At 50.8% G+C, this 23,110-nt stretch overlaps 1 long non-coding RNA gene across 1 annotated transcript; it reads left to right on the top strand.

Moving 5' to 3' along the window:
* The first annotated feature begins 6,817 nt into the window (after positions 1-6,817).
* On the top strand, positions 6,818-14,634 carry LOC123479915 (uncharacterized). The gene is made up of 3 exons (XR_006655732.2): positions 6,818-6,883; positions 13,413-13,539; positions 14,238-14,634. It is a non-coding gene; the product is annotated as an uncharacterized lncRNA (long non-coding RNA).
* Positions 14,635-23,110: the final 8,476 nt, after the last annotated feature.

The raw sequence follows: 23,110 nt of genomic DNA, 5'->3' as shown, positions 1-23,110 counted from the left end.
CTTTTGTGCCTTTTTTCCCCCCTGGAACTTGTCATAGATTGTAATTACTTATACACATGTCCATTTCATTATTGTTTGTCTCTTTCTCTCAATTATAAAGTCCTTGAGGGCAGGGACCATGTTATCTTGTTCCTTACTATTTCCCCAGCATTATCGTATTGCCTGATATATATTAAGTGCTTCATAAACACTTATTTAGTGGATGGAAGGCATACAGTGCTTGGCACATTTGGTTGTACAGGATAAGCTCATGAAAGAGGATAGCCCAGATAAGAAGCCCCTATATAAGTAAATAGTGAGTTGTGCTGTGGGTGATAGAAAGCATAAAATAGAAGTTTGTATCTCTATTGCACTTTTGACAGTAGATAAAGGAAATTCATATATAAGCATCCCAGGGCTTGCATGGCATCTCTGTGATGAATGGGCACCTAATTTCTTCTCTTTTGTTGCTTTGCCATTCTCAAAATGTAGCTTCTACCTCATATCCAACATAGCTGCATGAGCTCCAGCCATCACTTCTGCATTCCAATCAGTGGGAAGGATGATGGGGCTACAAAAGAGGTGGTCAACAGTGAATGTCTGTTCTTTCTTAGAGAAGGTTCCCAGAAACTGTCACATGATGCTTTCTCTTACATCCCATTGATCAGAAGTTAGTCACATGGTCACTAATTAATGGAGGTTGGAAATGTAGTCTTAACCCAGATAACCCTATAATCAGATAAAATTCAGAGATGTTACTCCTTTGGAATAACAAAAAGGTAGAACAGATATAGCAGGACAGCTAGCTGTTTCTGCCACAGTTACCAATGCCAGGCATCTATCCCTCAGGGCTGTGGAGAAGGTGAGGCAAGGGGGCATGTATTAGCTAGCTATTGCCAGACTAGTGCTGCAGAACAAATCCTCCAAAGCTCAGCAGCTTAGAACAACCATCACATATTCTCTCTTACAGGGCAGCCAGAGTCCACCCATCTAGGGGGGGCAGGCTGGACTGGGCTCCTCACTGTGGGCGGGGCTCAGATCCACTCCGTGTGACCCCTCCCTGCAGGCAGAAGGGCCGGCACCTACCTAGGGAACGTTCTCACTGACATGAAAGTGGTTTGGGGTTATTTCATTTTTAATTTTGAAACAATTACGTATTCACAGGAAATTGCAAAGATAGTACAGCGATGTTCCTCATACCCTTCACCTAGCTCCCCCAATGGTTACATCTACATGATTAGAGTTCAATATCAAAACCAGAATCTGACAGTGGAGAGTTAGCTCGGTCCCTTTGTCGCATGTGCAGATTACAGAACCACGACCGCAATCCACACCCAGCCCTCTTTCCCCACAAAGATCTCCCTCGACACTTATTTCTAGTCACACCCATCCTCTGCCCCCACCATCCCTAAGCCCCGGCAACCACTGATCGTCGCCTCCTCTATGTAATTGTGTCACTAAGAATGTGACATAAATGGAACCGTGCAGTGTGCGACCTTACGAGATGGTCAATCTTCCCCGTCGTCCTCAGGTCCCACAGGATGTATGTATGGACAGTCCGGCCCCCTCGGTTTCTGGGTGGTGTCCGGCGGTGCGGATGCACAGCCGGTGGTCTCCCTGTTTGCTCGCTGAGGGACGTAGTGTGTGTTTCCAGTTCTGGGCTGTTCCATACAAAGCTGCTGGGAACCATCGCGTGGTGATTTTTGTGTGGACACAGCTTTCATTTCTCCCGGATACATGTCCAGCAGAGCAGTTGTTGGGTTGTAGAGTAAGTATAGGTTAATTTTTAAGAAACTGCCAAACTGTTGCCCAGAGGGGCTGTATCAGGAGAGGTCCAGGTTCTCTGCAACTTTGTCAGCACTTAAAGCTGCCTTGTGTGTTTACTTTAGCTGTTGTGCTGAGTGTGAGGCGAGAGCTCATCCTGGTCTTCCTTCGCGTTTCCCTGCTGTCTAGTGGGAGTGGGCACCTTTCCATGGGCACTTGTTTGGTGAAGGGTCTCTTCATGCCTCGTGCTTGTTTTCCAGTTACAGTGTTTCCTTCTTCACAGCTGAGCGTGAGAGCTCTTCGCATATTCTGTACAGGAGCCCTCTGCCGGGTATGTGATTTGCAGACAGTTTCTCTCCGTCTTCAGCCTGTCTTTCCATCCTCCTAGTGTATGTTTTGCAAAGCAAATGCTTTTTAATTTTGATCGAGTTCAATTTATTATTTTTTACTTTGTGGATCATGCTTTTGGTGTTATGTCCAAGAACTTTTTACCAAGCCTTGGGTCCTGAAGATTTCTCCTGTGTTTTCTCCTAGAAGTTTTCTAATTGTCACTTAAATCTGTGGTTCCTTTTGAGTTAATTCTTTTGTAAGATGCAAGGTTTAGGTTGACATTCATTTTTTTCTCACCTAAAGATGTCCAATTGTTCTAGTACCATTTGTTGGATAGGCTGTCCATCACGCATTGGTTTGAAAAAAGAAAAACAGCTTTATTGAGATGGAACCTATTTACAGTATACAACCCAATAGTTTTTAGAATATTTACAAAGTTGTACAACGCTCACCACCATCGATTTTAGAACATTTTCCTCACCCCCTAAAACACTTCCATATCTGTTAGCGGTCACACCCTTCTCTATTCCCGAACCTTCCCAGCCTCGGGCAACCGCCCACCTGCTTTTCTGTCTCAGATTTGCCTCTTGTGGACAGTTCACACAAATGGAATCATAAACTATGGGGTTCCTTGTATCTGGCTTCGTTCACTTAGCATCAAGTTTTCAAGGTTCATCGTGTTGTAGCCTGTGTCAGGGCTACGTGTTTGCTCTTGGTTTTGTTTTTATTGCCTGATGCTATTCCATCGTGTATATCCTATTTCAAATACCACACAATATACCACATTTAATCACCCATTCACGAGTTGGTGGACATTGGAGTTACGTCCACATTGGGGCCACTGTGAGTAAGGTTGCTATGGACACTCCTGTGCAAGCTTTTGTGTGGACGCCTGTCTCCCGTTCTCTTGTGCGCACACACTTAGGTGTGGTGTGGCTGCGTCACGACAAACTCTGGGCTTCGCTGTTGGGGAACCACCCAGCTGCCCCATTTGCATTCAGCTGTGAGGGTTCCGGTCTCTCCATATCTCCACCCACACTCGTTATGATGTCTTTTCCAGTAGAGTCGTCCTAGTGGGTGTAGTCTAATTGAACCGCCTTTGCACCACTGTCAAATCCACTGGCCATACCTGTGTGGGTCTGTTTCTAGATTCTCTGTGCTGTCCCACATAGCTATGTCTCTATCCCTCCACCAAAGCCACACAGTCTTGAAATTAGGTAGGGTGATTCTTCCTACATTATTGGTTTTTTTTCTAATTTTTTTAACTATTGTGGTTTTTTAGGCTTTCTGTGCAAATTTTAGGATAATCTTGCCTAATTCACAAAAAGTCTTCTTGAGGTCTTGAAAATAATTGCATTGTATTAGGATAATCTTTCCCGATCTGCCAGAAGTCTTCCTGAGGTCCTGACAGTAACTGCTTTGGACCTCAGTTTGTGGAGAACTGGAATGTTCACTCTGCTGAGTCGTTTCACTCATGAGCATGGGATGTCTCTCCATTTAGTCAGAGCTTTGATTTCGTTCGTCAGCACTCCGCAGTTTTCAGCACACAAGTCCTCTTTTGTTAGATTTACACCTAAGTATGTAATTCTTTTTTTAGTGGTTATAAATGACATTCTATTTTTAATTTCAGTTTCCCCATGTTATTTGCCAGCACAGGGAAATATGCTGGGCTTTGTGCATTGTGACCTTGCTGAACTCACTTCGTCGTTCTCGTCCTCGGAGTTTTTCTGTAGATGCCTCGAATTTTTCTGCATAATGAGTCGCATCCTCTGCAAATAGGTGCAGTTTCGTGCTTCCCTTTCGGGTCCGCGTGTTTCCCTTTCTTGCCTTATTGGGCTTCAGCCTTTTCATCAACAAGTCTGATTGTAGCTGCTGGTTGTTTCATACATGTACTGCTTTGTTGAGGAACTATTTCATTTATATACATTTATATTTACATAAACATTGTATAGGCAGTTCTTTTCCCTATAGGATGTTGCCCTTGATTCCAAACTTTCTGACGGTTTTTATCATGAGTGCGTGTAGGATTTTGTTAAATTCTTTCTGCGTCAATTAATATGATCATGTGACTTTTTTGTTAGCCTGTGAATAGGGTGGGTTACACTGATTGATGTTTTGAGTGTTGAACCAGTCTTGCATCCCTGGAAGAAACTACATTTGGTAATAGTGTATAATTTTTAATGTGTTTCTGAATTCTATTTGCTAGTTTTCTATTAAGAATTTTGGCATCATTTATATGAGGGATATTGGTCTATAATTTCTTGTTTTTTGTGCTGTCTTCGTTAGGCTTTGGGATCAAGGTAATACTGCTTCCTAAAAATGAATTGGGAAGTGTTCCCTTCTATTTTCTGGAGGAGATTAGGCAGAATTGGTGTTAATTTTTCTTTCAGATGCAAATGTATTTTAAGCCTCGGTTTGAAATTGTCTGCTAATATCCCATTGGCCAAAACAAGTCATGTGGCTGTGCCCAATGTCAATGCAGAAAGCACTGTCTACCTCCAACAAGGAGAACTACAAGCTCACAGGGCACAGGGCATGGATGCTGGAGGGGTGAAGCCCAGGAACCAAGGAGTGAATCACAGAGGCCTTGGAGCTCACTTCTGGTGTGCATTTCACCCAAACTAAGCTCTTCATTCCAGGATGCAAGCACCCAAGGACCAGTGCCAGCTGGGCCTGCTGGGACCCACGTCTGCCTGAGTGGACATCCCCTTGAGGGGCTTTGAGGTGTTATTGAGGGGGACAGGTAACACAGCTTATGAATCAAACCCCCAATGTACAAATGGCACCAGACTTTCATAGCAGAACAATTAATGATCAAATTCCCAGACTCTGAATTTAAAAGATAGGATTTAATACACTCAATTTGACTGATTCCTATTTTTCCAGCGATTCCACCCACCAGCGTTTCTGTGGGTGACAACTGTGTTTCTATCCATGAGGGGCTCAGAGAAGGATGGGATCTGGCCTGCAAAGACCTCTGAAGCCTCCACACCTCACCTCTGCCCTGTCCCTGCACCCCTCCCCCAGCTAGGCTCATTTGCACCCCAGAGCCTTTGTTCAGAGGCTGTGTCCCCCAAAACCCTTAGGAGATGTCCCAAGTCTATAGGACAGCGCTTCCCTGGGTTGTCCCAGCACGCGCTCAGGTGACTCAGCCCTGGAGTTGCCTCTCCACTTGTCTGCTTCTCCCCTGGACTGCCAGGCCCTCAAGAGCTGTAACTGAGTGGCCACCTGGGTCCCCAGCACCCAGCCCAGGACCCAGTCCGGAGCAGGTGCTTAACAGCTGATGGTTGAAGGCCCAAATGGCTGAAGGCTGACTGTGGCATTCACAGCCCATAGGCAGAGCCTCTGGAGTCTGCCTGCTGTGTCTCTGGTGAGCAGGCCCCTCCCTGAGGCCCCAGCCTCGTGCTAAAGGCACATCTTTCCATCCTCACCATCCCACGGCTCCTCCATCAGGTCTGTGACTACCACTGAGACAGGAGCCTTAGAGAAGGCCCTGGAAGTAAAGGTGGTCAGGGGACCCACCCAGGCAAGGTGTGGCCTTGAAGGGTGGGTCCCTTCACTTTGCCAGTTACAGCCTGTTCTTCTAGACCCTTCCTCCCGACCCACCACAGGCCAAGTCTGAAAGCCTGCACCAAAGCTCTGCCCTCAGAACTGTAGCCAGCCTTGAACTTTTCACAAAATGTTTTGCGGGCGTGAGTTTGGACTGTCCCCCGAGGGTGACCTGGTAGCTGGACAGGCTGGACTTCCTCCAGAGCAGTGGCCAAGGAGAGTGGGGCAGCTCCCAAACCCCGGAGTGAGATAAGAAGCTGGACCCCGATGCTCCACGGCTAATTTTAGCCCTGGTTCCTGGCAGGCCTGGCCTGGTTTGGGCCTGGAGGGAGAACAATGGGCCATTGAGCCTTCTCCAGCCCTGTGCCCGTTGAGGCCCGGGGGAGCGCAATAACAATGCGTGTGGGGGGTAGGGGGGCAGAGACAGAGCACAGACGCAGGGGGCTCAGGCCGCCTGCCCCCATGCCCACCAGCAGGAAAAGCTCCTATTGAGAGCTCTTTGTTGGACTTCCTGTGGGGCCAGGTGCTGGGCCAGCTGGACGATTCCAGAAGCCTGTCTTCATGAGCAGCACCGCAGCCACCATCTCTTGAACCCTTTCTGGGGGCCTGACACCGTGCTCCGCACAGCATGTCCTGTCTCAATTCATCAGGTCCTTGTACAGATGTGGAACCTGAGGCCTCAGCTCAGAAAGGTCGGTAACTTGCTCACACACAGCAAACAAGAGGAGCCATCAGGGTTCAAACCCGCGTCTTCTCTGTCTCTTTCCAGAGGGCGGGGCATGCAGAACCTTCCAATCGCAGCTTTTCCCTCTCAGGTCCTCCTGGGACCAGTGGGTTTCGGTCTCTCCTTGCTAATGGCTTTGACTCCGTAAATGACCGTGGGCATGTCACTTGCCTTGCCTGTGCCTTCTGTGAAATGGAAGGGAGCGTTCTCTCAGGGCTGTTGGGGGTGGAACCGGAGGCCAGGTGAGGGAGGAGCATGGAGTGGGGGTCATTGTCAGTTTCCCCCCTTTCCAGAACTTGATGATGAAAAAAGCCAATGAACCAAAATTCTGCTTCTCCCTGAAAGGTGTCTTCCCAGGCGACCAACGCTCTGTGAAACTCGGAGTGAGGTGCGTCTGTGGCTCCAGGGGATGGACTGGTCAGACCTGTCCGGTGCCTCCTGGGAATTCACAGCCTAGAAGTGGAAATAGGCCCAGATGCAGGTAACGACAACTCAACAGAAGAGATGCCACCACAACAGAGCGCCACAGACCACCAGGTAGCTTAACCAACTGAAACTTCTTTTTTCATAGTTCCGGGGGTTGGAAGTCCAAGATCAAGGTGTCAGCAGGGTTGCTTCTCTTGAGTTCTTTCTCCTTGGGCTGCAGATGGCCTCCTTTGCCTGTATCTTCGTATCGCCTTCTCTTGGTGTGCACCTGTGTCTGAGTTTCCTAGTCTTATAAGGACACCAGTCTTACTGAATTGGAGCCCACCCTGTGATGCCCTTGTTTTAACATAGCCTTTGGAGGCCCTATCTCCAGATGTCATCACGTTCTGAGGCTCTGGGGGTTAGAACCTCAATATATGACTTTGCAGGACACAACCCAGTCCCGAACGACGGCTATTTAAAATAACTGACAGCAGCTGCTTTCGCACATTGGCAGAGAGTCTCCAAGGGGTCAGCCAGACAAAGTCCTCCTTCAGAACTGAGAAGGAGGAGGGGCTCTGAGAGGGGAGGGTCTCTGAGAGAGGAGGGGGAGGGGTTTTCAGAACTTTCCAGAGGTCCAGTCGCCACCCCCCTGCACATGAACTAGTGAGAAATGCTCTGGGCAAGGGAAGGTTGAGAAATCCCTAAGGATTATACTGTCGGACCGAACAGTCAGCTTGTTTTGTGCTCAGCCTTGGAGTTGCTCCTGCCACCTCCAGAACGTCAAAGTAGTTTTGATGTTGCAACGCCTTTGGGATAAGGTGGGGGTGGGGTGTCTCTAGAAGGGAATAAGTGGGTCACTGGGGCTGAGGACAGGGGTTGAGAGCAAGGAGGACTGATGGGCAGGTGTACGCCCCACTGAAATCCACAGGACCTCGGGGGAGACATGGCAGGCCTGCGGGTGGGGGTGAGTTATCTCATCCAGATAGGAGAGCAATGACAGGAGAATCTGGGGACACCAGGGAGCCCTACTTGAGAAGAAGACACCTACATTGGCCTAGAGGGGTGGGAATCAAGGCAGGCTTCCTGGAGGAGGTGTGAGTCAGAGATTGCTAGAGGAGGGCAATGGCATTCCAAGCAGAGGATCCTTTGAAAGCAGAGCCTGGTGTCTCTGCTGACTGGCTCACAGCTTGTTCAGCAGTCTGCTGTGTGCCAGGTTCTGGACTTAGCTCTCCCCAAAGGTAATGGAAGCATGTGGCCGTGGGTTATTGGCCATAGCTGATATGAGGGTAGAAGGTGAAGAGGTGCAAAAGAGAGCATAGGGGGTACTAGCCAGACCAAGAAGGGTCCGGAACGCTCAGGTACAGACTGAGGACTTTATGGCTAAGGTGTGGAGTCCGGAAGGCTTGAGCAGGGGAGGACCGGGTAAGATGTCCACGTGGGGCCCAAAGTGCCTGTGGCGTTTACCGGTGCTGAGGAAGACATGGGGTGAACAGGACAGTGTGAGACAGGTGAGAGGTCATGGAGGGCCACTCCAGGCCAGGCGGTCGATGTGGCTGCCAGTGACATCATGACGAATGTCCCCCCTGTTCCACGGAGTGCTTGCTGGTGGCTTTCCAAGAACTGCTGTTACTTTCTGCCCTGCAGCTCCTGCTGGGGCCAGAAGGGGAGGGGCCCTGGGACAGTGGACCCTTGCCTGTCACTCGTGCTAACCAGGGCAGCCAGGGACAGAAACAGGACACACGCCCACTGGGGGCCTCCCTTGTGCCAGGCCTGTGCCAAGTACTTCACACACCCGTGCGTGGTGCCCCAGCCGCCCCAGGAGGCAGCTGTCATTAGCCCCGTTTCACAGAGGAGGCTCAGGAAGAAGGAAAATCTGTCCCTGGACTGGGAAGGCCTGGACTCTGTGCCTTTCTACCAGAAAGCTCGTCTCCCAAGAAGCTCCCCTTGGGCTGAGCTGGGCTGCCTAAGTTTCCAAGAAGTAGGGGTGAGCCTTTCACAGGCCTTGCTGCCTGGGGATACAGGGGTAACATGGGTAAGAAGGTGCCTGGCCAGGCGGAGTCCTGCTCCATCACGGCCCACCCCTCCTGGCTCCAATCCTCAGCAGGGTCTGGGGCTCCCCAGTCCTGCAAGATAAAGGCCACACTCCTCACCAAGTGAAAACCCTGTAAGCTGTTAAGCCATCCCTAACTTTCCTGGCAGATCCCCAAAGCCAAAGGCTGCCTTCCTGGCTCCCAGGGGCCTGTCTTCACCTCTGCCTCCTCTTTGAGCCTCCTTCCCCCTCTGATGAAATGGGTGTAAGAATGAAGGGAGGCCGCGCCTGAAGATGGCCCAGGCCAGAGGGCCAGCTCTGGGTGCCGTTGCGGGGACAGCTGTGGGGTTTGCTGTTGTCTCTGCCTTGCTGCTTTGCTTGCTGGCTCTTTGGCACTGAAGGCCAGTTGCCATGGGGAGAAGAAAGGGGGTTCTGGCTTCTGTTCTGTGGGTAACACTGGCCACATGCTTCTCTGAACTTCATCTTTGTCACCTGCACACCCCAGGACTCCAGGTGCAAGAGAGGGGCCCCTGGTTCCATCCCGCCCCTCCACGGTCCTTCGCCCAATGCCTGGCTTCCCTCAGCCCGAGCCACAGGCCCGAGGCCAGTGCACACTTCTGAGCGCTGTGGCGCGAGTGCGCAATTGTGCCTGTGTGTGTCGTGGGGCACAGGCAGGCACTGGTGGGGTGGCCTTCCCCTCCATATCTGTGAGCTCATACACTGCTGCCCTGAGGATCCTCCTGCAGAGAGACTTCCCCGCCAGCTCCACCCAGAAGGGAGAGCAGATGGAAAATTGGAGCAGGCCCTCATCTTGGGTCAGGGAAAAAATATTCTTTTTCCCCTTCTCTCTAAAAATATGCTCAGGCCTTTTTTGAGCCTTGATGCAATAAAAACCAGCTGTGGCTCAGAAGGCCCCACAGCCTTCACCCGAGGAGAAGGAAAATAAAAACAGCATGGGGGCGGAGTCACCGCTTGTGTCCAGGCCACTGCGCCCAGACTCCAGCCACCTCCGAGCCGAGCCGTGTCCCAAAGGGCCACTGAACAGTATCTGTTTGTTTATCCTGATGACGGCTCAGGGCACCAGGTGTCACATAGGCCTTACTCTTTTTAACTCTTGGTGCTGAGGATGACAAGAAGTGGGTGTGACTTCGACTCTGCTCCCAGGTACCCCCGTATCTCCTGGGGGAGACAGACGGGCACTCGATGTACCCAGAGCCAACCTAAGGGAGTGTTCTAGTAGCCTAGAGGAGGGTGAGGCCCTGTCTAATTTGGGGAGCAGAAAGGCTTTCTGGAGCAGGCGGCATTCGGATAACCTTAAAGGACGGAGACAGGAAAGTGTGTCCTTGGAGAAGGGCCAGCTTCAACAAGGCTTAGAGAGAGGGCCGGGGGTTACTGTATGGTGGCCAGAATGTAAGGCAAAGGTGTGTGCAGGGAACACCAGGGGATCTGCCTTGGGAGGTAGACTGGGGCCTTGAATGCTGAGTGAGGTGTTCAGGGGGTGATAGGGAGCCATGTAAGGTGCTTGAGCAGAGCAGGGACTTGTAGGAAGGTGCTTGGAGGATGTTAAGAGGGGAAGTCTGATCACCTAGCTGGAGCTGAGGTTTTATTGGGAGTCCCTTAAAGAGGGAGCCACATCTGCTAAATGGACTTCTTGGTACCCTGGCCCATCTCCACAGTGTCAGACCCTCTGGAGGAGGGTGTGGAGAGGTGGCAGTGATTTGGAGTCGGGAGATCTGGCTTTTAGTGTCAACTCTGTGGTGGACTCACGTGGCCATGAATAGATCTGTCTCCTTCCTAGGTCTTACTTCCCATCTGCAAAAAGGGACCACAGGGTCTTTACCTTCCCTGGAATATCGGTTCTGGGCAGGCTCATGATGGAGAGATGGGAAAGAAGATGACCCCAGAGCGGGTATTTGTCTTGTTGCATTTTGGCTTATGGTTTCACTGAGCATAGTGTCCGCAAGGTTCATCCGCATAGTAGCGTGTGTCAGAATGGCCTTCCTTTGCAAGACTGAATGATATTCCACTGCATGCATCAAGCACATTTTGCTTACCCAGTCAGCTGTCAACAGGCACGCGGGCTGCTTCCACACTTCAGTTCTTGTCAATAGTGCCGCCGTGAGCACGGGTACTATTTTCTGTTTGATTTGATAGCGGCCATCCTAATGGAGCCTAATGGCACTTCTCTGATGATTAGTGATGTGGCTGGAGAGTTTTTCGTGTGCTTTTTGGGCATTTATATATCATTTTGAGTGGGTGGCTGCTTTTCTCTCCTCCCAGCTCCCAACCCTGGGCTCCCTGTTCCTGGAGGGCCTCCCTCTGTGCACCTGCAGCCCAGAGGCCCTCTGAGACGCATCCTGGAAGAGGCACAGGGTCCTGGACTCCCTCAGTGGGAAGGCATCCCAGCGATCTCCAGGTCCAGCCTCTCATTGTACAGATGAGTGGACCGCAGTCCAGTCCAGGGTTGTCCTGAGATGCATGAAGCGCTGGACCCGGGCGCTGCTGGTGGCTGGCACTGCTCTGAACTTCAAGCCCTTTCTTCCTGCCGCTTCCCTGGAGCCCTTTCTCCCCAACCTCCCTCCCCTTGAGCTCTGCTGAGCAACCACCCTCTTGCATTTTTGCAAAGTGATGTCAGCTGCAGATAATGGTTTTTCCGTTCCTGGTGGAGCAGGAGTTCCAGATATTGCGCTTTGGGGGAGGGGCCCAGGATAGCTAACTGTTTACCCCTCAGGCATGGCGGGGGTGGGTAGGCCCCCTTCCCCCACCCAACAGCCTCTTCTGAGATGCCGAAGGCCGTCTCAGCCTCCTGAGGGCCCCTGAGAGGAACCTCTGCCTCTTCCTCATGTAGATGGGAGTCTGAGGCCCAGAGAGAGCAGGCCCTTGTCCAAGCTCACACAGCATGTGGAGGCAAAACCTGAACTCTCAGCCAGACTCCTAACATCCTGGGCCACTTGCCCCTAGGTCAGGGCCAGAGCCCTAACACTTTGGGCAAGGGGGGTTTTGTTGTGGGCCGTCCTGTGCACTGTGGGATGTTGAGCGGCACCCCCAGCTCCTACCCACTGGATGCCAGTAGCACCTCCCCTGAGTTGCGACAGCCAAAAATGTGTCCAGCCATGTGTCCCCTTGCACCCTCAGGAGAGAGCAAAATTGTACCCCCCCAAGCCACTGCCATCACTGTGGAACCTGACGGCAATCACTTCTCTACCACCCCCATTTTTAGATGTGTTTTGGGGTGAGGGCAACAGAAGAGTCTGGAAAAAATGTCTTTGTCCCCAGGAAGAAAATAACCCTCCATCTTCTGAGACTTCTTGAACCAGAAGCCCAAAAGCGCTTTGTCTGAGGACCCAACTGCATGTCTAACACCTTCAGGATGAAGAGGCAGCCCTGGAGGGGGCTGCAAGGGGCTGGCAGGGCCCAGGACCTCCTCCCGGCTAGGAGCCCTTCTTCCTCTGACCGTTCTTCTTGGAGCAAATCTGCCACTTTATTTTCTTGGAGAAATAAAAATAAGTGCTGGTTTTTGTAATCCCGTCCTCAATCCCATCTGGAAAAACCAGGCTCCCACGGCTTGGCAGCCAGAGCCCCACGAGGGCTGTGTCTGGCAGCACCGGGAGTCACGACGGGCGCTCGAACATCGGAACAGGCTCAGCGGACATTTCCTTTCCCTTTACAAGGTTCCTTGGAATGCGAGCAGCCCCGGGAGGCAGGCAGAATTCGGTGGAGAGAAGCCCTGGTGAGGCCAGAGGCCAGCTCAGCTTCTGACTTGCTGTGGGACTCTGAGTCCTTGCTCCTGTCCTCTCTGGGCCTCAATTTCCCCATCTGTTCAGTGGGAGGGGCTTCATTTCCATGCACCTAGGGCATCGGAATCACTTACAGAATGTGTTTTAAAAATGCATGTTTTTGATTCCTTCCCCCCATGTCCAAAAGTTTTTCGGAGCTTCCGTCCAAGGGATTTTGGGACCCACTGCCCCAAGGACCTAGAATTTTCCCTCCAGGCGTCAAGTGTGAACCCCTGACAGTTCTGCAGGGTCTCCCTTCCCCTCCCTCCCGGCACAATCCGCATGAGGGTCTCCCCCAGAGGCGAGAGGGTAAAATTACACCGCGGGCGGGGCCTGAGCATTGCTTCTGAAAATTATCTGCTGTCGAGCTCTTGTCAGGGTCCCCGAGGTCCCCAATCCAAATGAAATCATTGTTAAAGCACTTTATTCCCGCCACAATGCAGCTCTAGCTGCTAGTTACAGAGTCTGGTTTCAAAATTGTGCGATTTATTATTCTGGTTGGGTTGGCTTGTAAACCATGTGTAGTCATACATCATTTAGAACTGCATTAGTCCACAAGAATGCGATTTCCAGAGGAGGGCTCTTCCTTCTGTGAAAGACTGAAACATTCTTTTCTTTCTTTTTATATTAAATGGAAGTCTGTCACTACATGTTGCCGTTTATGCCATCTTACATGGAGGTCAGGGAACATAATTTTACTCATTCCCGATGGCCGAGGGCTGTCACCACGAGCTTCAAGTGTCACGTACCCGGTGCTTTTAGGGACTCCTGAACTGCATGGTCACCGTCCTTGCATTTGCTTTTTCAAGTTGTGTTTTCTTTTATTTTTATATTAACTATTTCTTCTTCACAGCGTGCCAGCCGTTCTTTCTACACCTGTCACGGCAATGCCCTGTAGTGGGAGACCAGGAACCCATGGGTGTTAGAACTGCTTGTCTTACAAGCGTTCATGAGCAGTGAATGAGAAGATTCTCTGATGAGTTAAGGACGTGATCTTTTTACTTTTATTTGGGGGGCTGGGAGTAGGGGGTGGTTTGTGTCTTTCTAATTTTAAGCCCAGTTCCATATGCCTCTGATAGCTTTCTGGAAAATGAGGAGTTTGTATAGAGAAACTTTTCCATGTACGTAACTGACTTACATTCCAGGTGGATTTGTTTTATTTCTGAATTGGAGATGCCCGCATTTCCTCCTCATCCACAGCCTGTTCTTGGAGAAGCTGCCCCACCCCTAGCCCGTGACACAGGGCCCAGCTCACTGGCCACCTGATCTCACTTGGGCCAATCAGGTTCTCTGGCTAGGAAATTTGCACCTGGCATGCAGAACAGGGAAAGAAGTTACCTGTGGGAGCTGAATTTGCAGACCATGGGACTTGGGGGGGCTGAGACTGCTGGGGGGAGCTGACCTCATGGGTCGCTGACCTTGTGGGTCATGGGCAAGCCCCCAAGCCAGCCTGTGGAGCTTTACTGAGCAGAGATGCAAGCAGAGTGTGTGTGGCGGGGAGGGGCTTGACCTGTCACAGAAAATCAGGGCAAGGAGAGGCCTCAAGGAGCCCTGGCCTCCCTCTGCCTTTGGGAGACTGAGACCCTGGGACAGGCAGAGGCTGACACACGGTCACCCAGGAGGGACATGGCTAAGTGGGACTTGAACTTGGCCACGCTTGTTCTGCTTTCCTTTCCAGACACCTGGCTCAGAGGATGGATAGGCCATGCCCCCTTGCTCTGTTCTGCCACATTCTCCTCTGCTGGAATCTGAGGACTAGGCAGATGCTGGCCGGCATGACGTGATTTGCTTCAAAATGTCTCCCCAACAGCTTGTCGCAATGTGTACAACTCTGCAAACTTCCATTTCCAGAAGAGTCCCAGGAAGGTGAACACCACGTATCTTGTTCCCAGGAGGGATTAAGTCATGGTTTTAAAAGCCCAAGATGAGGAAGCCCACAATTATTGACTCCCCAGCAGCTGATCCCCACCACTTCCAGTTTACAGGGGAGGCGCTGGGGCTCTGAGAGATGGGGGAGGGGACGTGTGCAGGGTCACACAGCAAGTTAGGCGCAGGTCTCAAATCAGCTTCCAGCAGCCAGGCTCCTTGCTGTAAAGAGCACAGGGGCGACGTGCTGGAGGCGGGTAGGCTGAGAAGGTGGGCGGGTGCCGGATGGAATCACTCGTTGGGAAGAGACCTGGTCTGGAAACTAGAGCCCACGGGCTCCACAACCTGGGGTGCCTCTCCGGGCCTCGGTTCCCTGTCCTCCACAGGAGGACTGGAATGGTTGCTCCCTGTAGTCTCAGAGAACTCTGGGCTGAGGGTGAGGCAGGGTGCCGGAGCCTGAAGCAGGAGGACATAGTTGCAGGCTCTGACTGTCCACCAGGGTCCCAATTCCAAGTGACAGTAAGAGCTTGGACTCTGGGGGCTTGCCTGCCCAGTTTCAGATCGCTCTGCTCCACTCACTGCTGCCGTGTGGGCTCAATGAGTGGCTCCAGCCTCAGTTTCCTCATCTCTAAAATGGGGATAATAATAGTACCTGCCTGGAAGTGAGGATGAAATAAGTTACTATGCATGAAGTTAGAGCAGTGCCTGGCTAGCAAATGTCCCATGCGTGTTCATTATTGCCCCCACCCCCACTCCTGTGGTACCTCTTAGGGGTGAGAAGGGTTAAACTTCCGGTCTTGCTGAGCATCCACCTCCTCCCAGATGAGGAGGCAGCCCTGCCACCCAGCAGCTGGTCCCTATTTCCTGGGCAGAGTGAGTCTATGAACACTCAGACATGACACATGGCCTGGCCATCCCCACCGTGACCACAAACGGCCAGTCCTGGGCTAAAAATACCTCTTTCATGAATGGAGCCAGGGAGGGCCGTTCTGGGACCGCAATTAGTGTTTGTGTTAAAACCCAGTCTCTGGCTCCCACCCCTGCACCTAAGCCCACCCCTCTGGGCTGATGCTCCAGAGACTCACCCAGGGTTGGGGGATTGTGTGCAGTGGGGACGGGGCTGACTGGGGTGGAGTGCGTCCACAGCTCCTTGGCTCCTTTCACAAATGAGGAGCCGGCAGCCTGACTCCCAATTCCTTTACAACGTTGACAGGTAGCAATAAAAAAATCTCCCTTTACGTGGAGGAAATGGGAGTTTCCAGAGTTCACAGTCAGGGGGTATATAGGCAAATTTGGGCTCTGGATCTGTGCCTCATTTCAAAGTCTCTCTCCTCCACCTGCTGCTGCCCTGGGACAGGGCATGCTAACTGGGGTGGGGGGCTGGCCTGAGTGGGCTGTCTTTGGTCCCTGAGTCCCGGAGGTGTGGCCACTCATGAGGATCAGGGATGGAGGGAGGGGCCAGCTCAGGGAGCAGCAGAACCAGAGGTGCCACTGAACTGGAGATGCCCCCATGGAACACGAGGTGAAGGGCCAAGCCTGGACTGGGCAGATGAAAAAGCAGGTCTCAGCCTGCGGGAAGCCAAGCAGGGTGCCCCAGCTCCACGTGGAGCCTCCGAGAGTCTCCCTCCTGCAGCAGGAGCCCAGGACTGCAGTGCGTCGGGGGCGACCTGGGTGCAGCTGGCAGGTGGGGAGACCATCAGTGGCAGGGCAGGAGCTCAGGCCCCGCACACGAGTCACAGCTGGCCAGGCCACTGCCCTGCTAAATGCTTTCCAGGGCTCCCGACTGCTCGACGGTCTGTCCCCAACCAGACTGGGAGCTCTGTGAGGGCAGCATGCTTTGGAGTAAATGAGGAGGTGGGACTTGGGGGCCAGGGCCGCAGACAACACTGTCCTCTCCTAGAGAAGGGTTAGGGTCTCCAAGAGGCATGAGAAGAACTAAGATACTCCACTCAGGGACCCCTCAGGTTTCTTATGAAGGCCTCTCTGACCTCAGAAAACTCTGACCCCTCCCCTGACCCTCAGGGACAGTCGTGTGTCAGGATGGGGGGCGGGGCTCAGCCTCTGCCTGCAGAAGCAGCTGGAGATAGAGACAGTGGCCCTGCTCCCTTTGTTTCTGAAGCTAGATCCCACAGAGGCCCACAGTGGGTCTGGGGAGTCTTTTAGAACCCGGGGAGGTTGAGGCCTCTGGAACTTGGCGAATCTTCAAAACTTCAGAGTGGTCGTGATCTGCAGAAGTCTAGGAATCTTGGAAGTTTTAGAATCTTTGGAACCTTAAAATCTGGAGCATTTTTAGAATCGTGGGCTCCTCTGACATTCTGGAGGGTTGAGGGTGTTCAACTGGGCGCCCTTCGGTGCGGAGACAGACTCTCCCCAGCAGGCCTGACCCCTCCTCTCCCCAGCCCTTGGGGGCCAGTGTTCTGAATACCCCCATTTTGTGCAGTTTTTCATTTCAGGTTTTCAAAATAAAATTGTATTGATCATTTTAACGTGTTTGATGTGTTTCTTTTCTTTTTTGTTGGTTGATTTTATGTTGTAAAATTATATTTTATTGATTATGCTATTACAGTTATCCTAATTTTTCTCCCTTTGCCCCCGTCTACCCAGCATCCTTCACTCCCTCAGCCAATGCCCCACCTTTGTTCACGTCCATGGATCATCTGATGTGTTTCTTAAACAAATGATAGTATTTGTCGGCTTACTGGACTTTTAAGATTCAGATTTTTTTTTTAAAGATAATTTTTGCCTCTTGTGTCATGGATTCACCAAATATTCACTCTGGGATGGGATGCAGCAATCAACAACTTTTTTTTTTTGGAAGATTTTATTTATTTAGAGGGAAAGGGAAGGAGAAAGAGAGGGAGAAAAAATACCAGTGTGTGGTTGCCTCTCATGCACACCCTATTGGGGACCTGGCCCACAACCCAGGCAGGTGCCCTGACTAGGAGTCCAACACACGACCCTTTGTTTCACAGGCCTGCGCTCAATCCACTGAGCAACACCAGCGGGGAGAAATCAGCTACTTTTATAGATGGGGACGCGGAGGTCCAGAGAGGGCACAGGATTTGTTGAACACCCTACAGTGATTCGGAATCAGATCCGGTCTTCTTGGCTCCTGGATCTGGGCTGCACCCACCGCCTCTACCGTGCCCACCCAGCACCCCTGTTCTCATTTGTTGCCCCGTCCGCTCAGACTGAGGGCATTCAGTGCCTTTCCACAGAGCTTTCTCCCACGTCCACGCTCCCCCTGTGAAACGAGGCTGGCAATCCCCGAGCCTGGTCCAGACCCACATGCCTGGGACGTGCTGCATGTGTGAGAGCTTGGATCCTGCCAGGTCACTTCCATCCAGCAGGATCCGGGAGGAAATGAGGAAAACAGTCTCCCCTGCAGCCTGGCCAGAGCTCACCGAGTCTGGAAAGCTCTTCAGAGAACAGAAGAGTTGTTCGGATCCAGGCCCTTACCTTCTCCAGTAGTCGCCTCTAATCTGGCGGCCCCCATTACGGCTTCTCCAGCCCTCTCTGCCTCTTCCTCCCCCTGCCACTGTGGCCAAACCAGGGTTTCTGCTACCTGTGGCCTCTGCCTCCTCTTTGTCTCTCCTGCTCTGTGGTCCTGTGAGCTCCTGGCTTCTGCAGCCCTGTAGTTTCTATTGGTTTCCCTTTCTGTATCTCTCAGCTCTTGTTCCCTCTCCCACCTTCTCAACTTAAACAAAGAAAGGAACGAATTGGTTTGGAAGTCACCTAGGAGGACAGGCTGTGGGTTAAGCAGGTCTTATACCCAGTTTCTGATTCTTTGACACCACTTGGGTGTCCAACAATTAATTCAATTGTGACATGAACCCCCAGAGTTAGAGCAGACCCCAGGGGTTTAGAGCTCAGTCCCACAAGACCCCCACTTCTTGTGCCAGCTGCAAGTCCCAGGATCACCCATACTTCTGACTGACTAGTTATGAATTTGGGGGTTCCCATGACACCCTCCTCACTTTCCATAATTTGCTAGCACAACTCACAAACCCCAGGAACATGCCTTACTTACTATTACCTATTCATTATAAGAAACCCAACTCCGAAGAAATGCATGGGAGAAAACCTGGCAGGGGGTGGCTAGGAGGCCTAGTCTTCACACCACCTCCAGCACCTCTTCCTCCCAGCAAGCTGACAGAGTCACCAGCCCAGAAGCTCTCCAAACACTGCTGTTCAGGGGTTTTTATGTAAGTTCCACTATGTAGGCACATTGGATTTAATCCTCGTCTGTTGTGGTTGAATTCAGTCTCCAGCCTCTTTTCCCTCCCAGGACTCAGGGTGGGGACAACCAGTCCCCACTATGAACCTATCCAGTCTGGTGACTGACCCCCAAGAGGCATCTCATTAGCATGCAAACAATGATAAATTCCAAGGGATTTAGGACCTCTGTACCAGGAACCAGGGACAAAGATCAAATACACACACACACACACACACACACACACCCCTCCATACTGGGGCACTTCTCAGGCCACTAGCCAACTTCCAGACTGGCTGCTCTTAGGTCACACACCCCCTTTGGCCCAGGGGGCCCTGGCCAGAGTGCAAGGAAGGGTCATGCAGTCCAGTGTGTGCTGGCCATTGTGGAAGCTGCTCAGGCTGGGCACAGACATGGCAGGCGACAGAGGTGACTACGCAACTGGTAGTTACTCAGCCTGGTTGGTGTAAGGACGTATAGGGCAAGAACCCATTTGTTTAGGAATGCCATCTTCGGAAATCCTCTTCCCAATTCCTTCCTTCTCATCATCTCTCTTTCGCTTTTTTAAGATGACACATTGGATGTCCTGACTGGCGTGGCTTAGTTAGTTGAGCATCATCCTGCAAAGTGAAAGGTTGCTGGCTCAAGTCCCAGTCAGTGCCCATGCCTGGGTTGTGGGTCCAGTCCCCACCAGGGCACATACAAGAGGCAACCAATCGATGTTTCTCTCTCACATCAATATTTCTCTCCCTCTCTTTCACTCTCCCCTCCCCTTCCCGAAAAATAAATAAATAAATCTTTAAAAAATGACACATTGGAAAGAAAATAGTTGTCTACAGACTTAGCCATCCTAAAGCTAGCTGTCCATCAACACAGTCCATCCCCCTCTGCTTCCATCCCCTCTGCCTCGCCCCCCCTTCCCTCTCTCCTCACATCCACCTAGTCACTCAGGTCTTCTGTTGGTTCCTGAAATAGGCAAAGCCTTTTCCAATTCAGGTGCTATTCCCTCCACCTGGAATGCTCTTCCCTGCCTCCCTGCAGCCCTGGCTAACTTCCCTCCTCAGGCCTTTGCCTGGCCTCCCACGCTGAATGACACACTTCTCTACATGTACAGCCTGTGCTCTCCTTAGTAATATTTACCAGCCTTTCTAACGATAGACTTTGTGTGGTTGTTTGCTAAGTCACTGGCCTGGGTGCTCCTGGAAGGCAGGGGTCAGAGTTGGTTCAGCACCCTGTAACCGAACCTCGAATAGACCTGGCTTTGTAGATAGCTGTTGAATGAATGAATGAATGAATGAGTGAATCAATGAATGAGGTTAAATCAGCAATAGTTATACTATACAAAGGCTTATTTATATGTGTGAATGAGTTGAAAATTACAAACAACTTAAATATTCAATAATAGCCAATTTAAAACCAGAGCAATCCATGATGGGTTTGACATGGGCACTAAAATCACACTTTCAAAGCATGTTTATGCCCAACGACATTGGTCATTAGGGAAACTCAAATGAAAACCCCAAGGAGATGCGACTTCACCCTCATGAGGCTAGAATATTTTTTTTAAGGAAAATAACCGGTGTTGGTGAGGATGTGAAGAAATTGGGATTCTCAGACATTGCTGCTGGGCATGTAAAATGGTGTGACCGCTGTCTGGGAACAGTCTGGCGGTGCCTCGAACAGCTAAACATAGAATTACCATCTGACCCTGCTGGGTATATGTCCCTCCTAGGTACACATCCAAGAGAAACGAAAACATTTGTCCACAAGGAAACTTGTACATAATGCTCATAGCACCATCATCCATAATATTAAAAAAAACCCAAACCTGGAAATGACTCAGATATCCACCAGCTAATGAGTGAATAAACAAAAGTGGTATATCCATACAATGGAGTATTATTCAGCCTTAAAAGCAATTATGTTACCTGCTACAGCATGTATGAATCTTGAAAACATCCTGAATGAAAGAAGCCAGACGTGGTTCCATTTACATCACCTTGCCAGAAGGGCAAGCCCATAGAGCTAGAAGGTAGATTAGTCGTTGCCAGGGAGAATTGGGACTAACTGTTTATAGGTACCAGTTTCTTTGGGGGATGATGAAAATGTTCTGGAATTACCCATGTTTTGCCATGTATAATGCACACTTTTTGCCCAAATTTTTTAGGGAAAATAAGGATGCGCATTATACATGGGTAGTACTAATTCTGTGTCTATATAAATGTTTTAAACTCTTTCATTTATGCTTATGTGTATAAATACTAACTCTTAGAAAGCAATAACGATATCTGCATGCAAAATAACACCCTGGAATATGATAATTGGTTTTCTTTCTAAATATAAATAAAAATTTGAATTAATAAATTAAAATGGGGGATATATTTCCTGAAAGTTTGGGCAAAAAATATAGTTGTGACTATACATGGCAAAATATGAAGGTGGTGGTAGTTGTACAGCATAGCAAATAAATATACTGAAAACCCTTGAACTGCACACTTTTTAAAAAAAGATTTTGTTTATTTATTTTTAGAGACGGGAAGGAAGGAGAAAGGGAGGGAGAGACACATCAACGTGTGGTTGCCTCACATGCACCTTCTACTGGGGACCGGGTCCACAACACAGGCATGCGCCCTGACTGGGAATTGAACCAGCGACTCTTTGGTCTGCAGGCCAGTGCTCAGTCCACTGAGCCACACCAGCCAGGGCTGAACTCTACACTTTTAAATGGTGAATTTTATGTTATGTGAATTTATCTCAAAAATTAATTAAAAGTATATTGAATGGTAGAAGTAGTCATGATTTATTAAAAGGAAAACACAGGGTACAAAAATGTAGCTATAGTAGGTACTATAATCTAAACACACCATAATTTCTAAAAATTATTAGACAGAGAGTAGCAGGTTTACAGATGTCATCTAAAGTACAGATGTTTGTCTCTACTTTAAAATTTACCTTAGATCTGACTCAGACCCTGGCCCCGGACCAATGGGGGATTCAGTCTCAGTCACTTGGGGGCTCCTTCCCTCTCCTCTTTGTCCGGACCAGCTGGGGTTGGGGGGCCCTTCACATTTCCCTCAGTCTAGCCTCACTGATGCTTTCTGGGGGCAGGTTTGAGGACTTGGGGGTACCAGGGGTTCAGCCTCCCTGACCCACCCCCTCCAGACCCCACCTCCATTCCTGATTAGGAGCCCCTCCTTTTCCCTCCCCCTCCCTTCCCTTCCTTCTGGTCTTAAGGCCACAGCCCCCTCTCTGCCAGCCCCCCTAGGACATGTAGCACAAACTCCTCTGTGGGCTCGGATTTGCACACAAGATGGAGGGACGGGAGCTCTTTAGGAAGACCTGCCTTTCAGTGCTGAAATAGCTCCTTCCCCGACGCAAGCCAGGAGTGCAGGGACCCCCAGGACGCCTCCTGCAATGGAGCAGGGGACAGAGGCAATTCAGAGGGGAAATAAAGACACAAATTATCTTTATAAATCACCTTGCCATCTATGTGGACAGCAAACAAGACTTGGCATTTTTCCAGCATTTGTCTCTGGGGATGGAATTATGGGTAATTTTCATTATTTTTCTTTACGCTTGTTTGACTTTTCTGCAGTGCATATATATTCCTTTATTGATTGCAAATTCTACCACTCATGACCTAAACAACTGCTTTCCTCTCCACAGCGCCAGGTCCTCTTCAGTCCTTCCCTCTCCCCCAGCCCGTCACACCCTGGGCAGGTTCAAATGCTGCTCTTCGTGCCTGTTTGGACAGTAGCTAGCGATGCCCAGGTGGGCCTCGCTGGGTCACTGAATGCAGAATTCACGAGAAGGTGGCAGAGAATGCTGTCATCCTTGACTGTAACCCTGTGAGAAAAAGGAAAGGGAGAGAAGATGTGGGGGACATTTCTTTGAAGAAAGCTTTTGCTGTGAGGGTGGGGCGTGGAATGAGGGAGGTTAGGGGCATGAGGGGGCTGCCACCTCTTTCACTTGAAGAGAGCTTGAGTTTGTCCCCTCCCAGAAACTGGGTCCAAGCAACCCTCTATCACCAGGTGATCCACCTGATGACCCAGGAGGAGAAACTGAAGCCCAAGGCCATCAGAGCACAGGTCCTCGGTCTCACAGCTAATAAGTGGCAGCTGTGTGGGCCTCCAAAGTACTGCCCTGCCTCCCTGAGCCTCAGTCTTGTCATCCGTGAAATGGGGATGCGCGGGTTACATCACAGGCTCTCCCTAAGGATTCATCAGAGAGGTGAGTGGAGGTGCTCTGCACACAGTAGGAGGTGCAGTCAAGGTCATGCCCTTTTGGGGGGCCTGTCCAGGCCCTGCCTCTCCTTCCCTGGAGCTGTGTCTCTGGTGTGGCGGGAGCTGTGTGTTGGGCCTGGGGGGTCCTCGCAGCTGGGAAGCAGGGCTTGCTGGAAGTTTTGGATTCTGGAAATCCCCCTTTCTGTCCCCCATCCTGCATCTCTGACGGCTGACAGCAGGAATCCC

This window comes from Desmodus rotundus, chromosome 1 (assembly GCF_022682495.2).
Source record: "Desmodus rotundus isolate HL8 chromosome 1, HLdesRot8A.1, whole genome shotgun sequence".
Taxonomy (NCBI): Eukaryota; Metazoa; Chordata; class Mammalia; order Chiroptera; family Phyllostomidae; genus Desmodus; species Desmodus rotundus.
This window is presented reverse-complemented; position numbering and strand designations above follow the sequence as displayed.